Consider the following 6,325-nt stretch of genomic DNA (forward strand, 5'->3'; position numbering starts at 1 on the left):
GTTTGAGCAGGGCCTCATTCTCGAGTTTCGTCTGTGCAAATCGACTCTGTTATGTTCCTCCTCTATGTCTTTGCTTGCTTCAGTGTTTGTTTCTCTACCTTCTTCTATTTGTGTTGTTCAGAGGGCTCCCCCTTCTCCTGATTTTTTTACTGCCCCTCTTGCAGAGGCTAGCGTTTGACTCCTGTCTTGCCTCCTCGAACTGAGTCACCTGCTTCCTCTACGAAGGCATGCTTGTTCGACTTTTTGGAGGATATCCCGACACTGTATACGATCTTCACATGATTCCTGACCCTTTCTTCTTCCAAGCTTGTGGATGTGGATATTGAGGTTGCTTCGTCCCTTACTCTCACTATTGGTGAGGTGCTTGGTGTGGCCCTTGCGGTGGTTCCTCCCTGGGCTCATTCTCCTTCCCCATATGATCTAGATTGGGAGGATGATGATCTCCTAAGGGATAACCTCTAGGAACATACTTTTCTTATCTTGTAGCATGGCATGTGTGTGTTTTTGTGTTCCCTCATGCTTGCTTAACATGTGTGTTCCCTTCCGGAGGACCCATGTCACTTTGTTGGTACTTGGAAATGGGAGGTTGACAATCTTTATCTGGTGTGCTCTCTTGGAGGACCTGAGTTACTCTGTAGGTGCTCAAATATAGGGGATTTTACGTCGTACAACTTCTATTTGTTCATCTTTTTCTTCTCTTTATCGTATATTGCTTTTCAACATTCAAAGACGATGCAAAGCAGTGGGGGCATTTAGGCCTTCTTCCATGTTGACCCAAATTTTTATTTTATCTTTGTCTTCATGCCTCCTTTAGATCCAAGAACCTTGGCATTATGACGAAACACCCATCTGCAACTATCTTATTTCTTTTATCTTAGTGCTATGTGTTCTAACACCAAATAATCGGATCCCCCAGTGCTCCTACATTTTTGTCGATGTTGTGGGTGTTATGTGTCATTTGCTAAAGATGGCATTCCACGGAAATATCTCGCTATGTTGACGTGACACAACATTTCTTCTCCTTAGAATGACATGCCTTTTATGCATACCATTCTAAAAGAGGGCTATCATATCTACATAATCTGCATTTTGCATCTGTTTATCTTGGCCTTTTATTTGCCTTAGTGGGGACCAAACCACTTGATCTATTTTATCTTGTCGCCTTTTGTGGGGGCCAATCTACTTTCTTATCAAATCAATCTATGATCGCCATGTCATATGGCTATCTGTCATAACAGAACTTGCTACCCATACCAACACTATCTTGTATCTTTCATGATAGGGATTCTCCTCCAATAAGCGGGGTTTATTTCTATTACGTTATCTTGTCGGCTTCATTCCTAATCGCTTATTATAAAAAAATTTGTCTAACATGTTTGTTTGTAGCTAACGTGTTTGTTATGAAACAACTTAGCAAAATCTAACGCAATTTCAAAGCCATCTTACAAGGGGCAACTTTGTTTGATGAGTGAATTCAACTTCCCCTTTGCAATCTCAGTATCATCTCTCTACTTTAGCTTCACATCTCTTGATAATGATTTGCTTTCTAAAGTGGGGCAAAATGTAACATCGTAAATTGCACCACGAGCAATTCCACGTCACATAAGCGCCTTCACTTTATGCCGTTTGGAGTCCTTCATCCCGTTATCCTTTTGCCCACATGGATTGCCTTATCATCTTAAAATTTGGCCTCTCCCCAACCATATTGATCATTCGACTCATGGACAATAGCGTTCCATAGAGACGTCTGCGTGCTACACTAGTGTTCCACGAATATGTTAGTTCTCAGGTGGTTGTTTGAGCATTACGTCTGCGCCTAGAAGAGTTCGTAACACCTCTGTCTATTGCCACCAACGTTGAGATTATTTTGGGAGGTCTATATTTCACTCATTTGAAAGGTTTTTTGGATCTTTTGATCACTTGGTGAATTTCTCAATCTCTTGGCACATTTTCTACATCTCTCACACAAGTTTTCTATCCAATATATGCCATTATCACAGTCTTCGAAGAGATCTCGGAACTCAATTCCATTCATCCAGATGATAGTTTCTTGAGTGCTAAAGGGGAGTTTCTCTCTTTCTCTCTTTGCTTGCATATTTATTGCTTCTATCTAGCGTGTCAATTATTCTATCATTTTCTTTCATCTTTATCTCTTTTCTTTCATTCGTGGTTATTATCTTGGTTGTCTATGGAGGTGGAAATACTAAAGCGGGGATCTAACTAAAGAAAACCTCTTAACACAACCCCAACATTTTCCCTTTTATATGTGTATAGGTTCGTGATCAAGGGAAGAAGTTCACTTAGCTAGAGACTTCAATCGTGGACTGGTTGTAAGCTTCCTTTGTTTTTCATTATCTTTTCTAGTTGTTTGCATTTTGTATTCTTTCTTTTGATCAACATTACATCTTTACTTTAGTAGTATTATTGAATCCACATCCAATGTACAGCCTCTGTGCTCAGTTCATACAGGAGGTTAGTGTGTCGCTTTGTTGTCCTTCTATGCGTTTGTCTTGAGAACAAAGACTTAGTAGAGTCTGTTTTAGGGGTCTCTGTGGTCTTAGTTATTTAGTTTTGTACTTTACATCCCTTGGCTCACCTTTAGCACTAGTAAAGTGAGGTAGAGCAAAGGTCAATTTGTTTAGACTTGAAGTTCCTCACTTCGAGGGTAGCAAATCCCATCCTCTACACCTCCCTCTCCTACTTTTGCCACCCTTTTCTATCTCTCTCACCAGTTCCTTTATGTTTCTATGCTTCTACCTCTCACAATATATTTCTCTACCCCTCTTACTCTCCCTCTCTCTCTATATCTCTCTATCTATCTCCCTCACTTCATCTCTCTTCCATCGCTCTCTATATCTCTCTATCTCCCCCATCTCTCTCTCTCTCTCTCTCTCTCTCTCTCTCTCTCTCTCTCTCTCTCTCTCTCTCTATATATATATATATATATATATATATATATATATATGATCTCCCACTTTTTTCTCTCTCTCCCTCTCCCTCTATATCTCTCCCTCTCTGCCTCTCTCCCTCTCTTTTTCTTTATCTATCTTCCCCCTCACTCTTTTTCTCTCTCTACCTCTACCTCTTTTTATCTCCACCACCATTTATTTATACTTCTATTATAAATTTTCCCTCATACCACTTTACTCTAGCTCCCAATTTATATTATGTTGGTTATTTTAAGATCCAAGAGTACCCTATAGTTGTTGCTCCTTTTCATGACGATGCTCATGTGAATGTCTCGTATTTATATCAGGAGGTTCTTGATACCTAAGAAAATTATTTGAATAGATAAACAATCTCTTCTTCAATCAAAGGCCAACTAACTCTTGTTCATGCTCAAAAGGCTCTTCATGAATCTAAGTGTTGAGTTTCATGGTAGCGCTACGATGGAAACATGGAAAGAAGAATATAATGATTGCTAGTAAACCCAATTATAACAAAGTTATTTCACATGATGCAATGTGCATAGGGAAGTTTTTAAGCTAGGAAATTTAGACTAATTAATCAAGTATGACAATAGATCCTAGCATGTAAAAGGAGGGAAAGCTATGATTCTCCTAATATAGGATCAATATGCTAAGAATTCGAAACAAAGTGATATAATAATTGTAGGGATAAAGTGTTGTACACCTTGCATAATATTTGTAATGTTTTATTATTTTATTATGTGTGTGTTGCACTTGAGGGAACATAGATAGACGTGCATCACATAGAGATTCTATTTGAAATATTCTTGGGGCAACTTGATGAGTTGTATTGTAACATTGTAATATTATATTGTAATCATCTAATATTGGGGAAACATATCTAATAAAGTGAAAATCGAGTACCCAATTTAAAATGAGTTGTCAATGGTATTGTGTTCACATGGTTTTGTGGCACATGGTTTTACTTTACCACTTGGTTGTATTTGTGTGAGCTTGTGTCTATAAAAGAAAGCACATATTTAGTGGTTAAGGTTGGCTGATGGTTTTGGGCTACCACTGTATTGAGTCCTTTGGAGGATTATATTTGTGAAGCATGGCATGGGATCTATGGATTCATGCTTGGACACATGAGAATGCATTGGATGGCTTGATGGTTTGAGAGTATTCATTGTAACTTTGTAAGTTCTTTGTATTGCTTTATGACGAAATAATACAATGGAGTATGGATGATTATGGAGGTCGAGTTTTCCCCTCATGAGAGTTTTCTCAAGGTATATCTTGTGTTATCTTGTGGCGTGTCTATTTCATTGTTTCGTAATGTTGATTTTGTAAACTTGTATGCATCCTTTTCTCTCATGGGTTATGTAGAAAATGGATTTAGAAAATAGAGAGACTCTATCTTTAGGAAATTCACTGCCAATGCCTTAGACAAATTTTCTCAACAATACAAGTATGAACATAATACAAACTGTCATTCATCTAACTCCTTGAAACATGTGGAACCAATCTATGTGATTTCATTCCTAATTCAAAGAATGAAAAATCTGCAACTAACTTAGCCATGGTGCATCATATACACTATACTTCTAGACTATCTTACTATTATCAAACATATTGATCCACTATCATCATTAGAGTCAAACTATCTCTCTCAAATCATGTTGATCTCAAATCATTTCTCACCCTCTTCAACTACACTAATCCACTTCAATACAAGTATGAAAGGTTTACATCAATGCAAACATATTGCATACATTGCCAACAGGGAAAACCCTTTCGGGAGAAAAAAACCCACTCCAAAACATGCCCAATATATTATTGAAAAAGAAATAACATATTACAATATACCTGTAGATCAAGCTTCTCATAAGAGAATCACCAACCAGAGATCTGAAGGTAACTCAATGACTTCAAAACTCTAATACACAACCTTTATCTCACACACCTCATATATAGGAGATACAATACATGAAATCATCAAACAGTATTACAAAACCATGAGCCAAAACCACCCAATAAAGTTGCACCCATCTTATCTCCAATCCAAGATTCTCTATGTTGTGTCAATACACACATCAACATGTCTAGCTCCCTTTTACAAGTCATTCGTGTGTCCAGCACATCTTTACACTTCCCATTTCAGGACACCCAACTTTTCGAAGGCCATAACTTTTGAACCGGGTTTTCGATTGATGAAGCATTTGAAGTACCGAAAATCTCGCGATGTGCTCTATCAAGCTGGTTATAAACACTTTTGGACCATTTTGGAGGCTCTAATACCTTCAAAATTGACTTTGAAAATTCCATTCTAATTTTTTTAAATAATCTTTAATTTATTTAAATCTAGACATGATCTTGCAACAAAGATTTATCGACATTCTTATCTCGCCAATCCAAAATTTTGGACCAATTCGTGCTCAAATGAAAACTTACTCTTGTGTGCTAAAAAGTGTGGAATCTGCAAAAAGAGAATCAAACATCAAAAAACACACACATGAAACATTATGTTAGTTAGAAATCAAGAACCCCAAGCACATCTCATGTTCCTCTATCTCCAAGGATCTTCAAGATTCAAGGTGGCTCTCACTTGGAAGAGCATTTGATCTTTTAGATGTCAACCTAAAGAACGAGGTTGAAGGATATGCCTAGATAAAAATGAATGCAACTAAGATCCTAGCTAGATGATCAAATTATATGAAAAGATGAAATGCAAGATATGAGACTAAGATTGATTCCAAATTGAAAGCTTAGGTGTGCTAATTAAACTAACATAAAGATTGCTATGAAATTGACATACAGTGGTTATGAATTAAGCTAGCATAAAAAATGGAATTAGCATGATACTATCAATATGATGAAAGCTAAACTAGCATGCAACTAAGATGATCTAAGTACTTGAAGATGACAAATTGAGCTCCTTAATAACTTGCAAAATGACTATAAGTTTTATGCACAAGATGATTGATGTAGAATAAAAAAGGCATTATAAGGCTATGATAAAAAGTCTCTCCTTGATTGATGGATAGAGGCTCAATTTATATAGTTGGAGGCTTAAAAACTGACGGGCAAGATTGAAGATTGATCAAGGGCTAATATTGAAAGGGAATGTGGTCCCTGGTTTGAAGGTTTAACCTTGTGACAACTATCACAAGGAGAAGTGGGTGCAAGGGTAAATGTGCTCACACATGTGTGAGCAAATCTTGGGAAGTCCAAGAGGTGACAAGTGGAAACACTTGTGGAAAGGTGTAAGGGCTAGTGGAAGAGAGTTTATGACACACGAGCCAGAAAGAGAAATAGTAGATTGGCTCAATGGGGAAGAGCATCCTCACACATGTGTGAGAACCCCTTGGTCAAAGGTGATGTGGACATATGAAGTGACTTGTGAGTCACATGTG

This window comes from Cryptomeria japonica, chromosome 2, assembly GCF_030272615.1.
Source record: "Cryptomeria japonica chromosome 2, Sugi_1.0, whole genome shotgun sequence".
Taxonomy (NCBI): domain Eukaryota; kingdom Viridiplantae; phylum Streptophyta; class Pinopsida; order Cupressales; family Cupressaceae; genus Cryptomeria; species Cryptomeria japonica.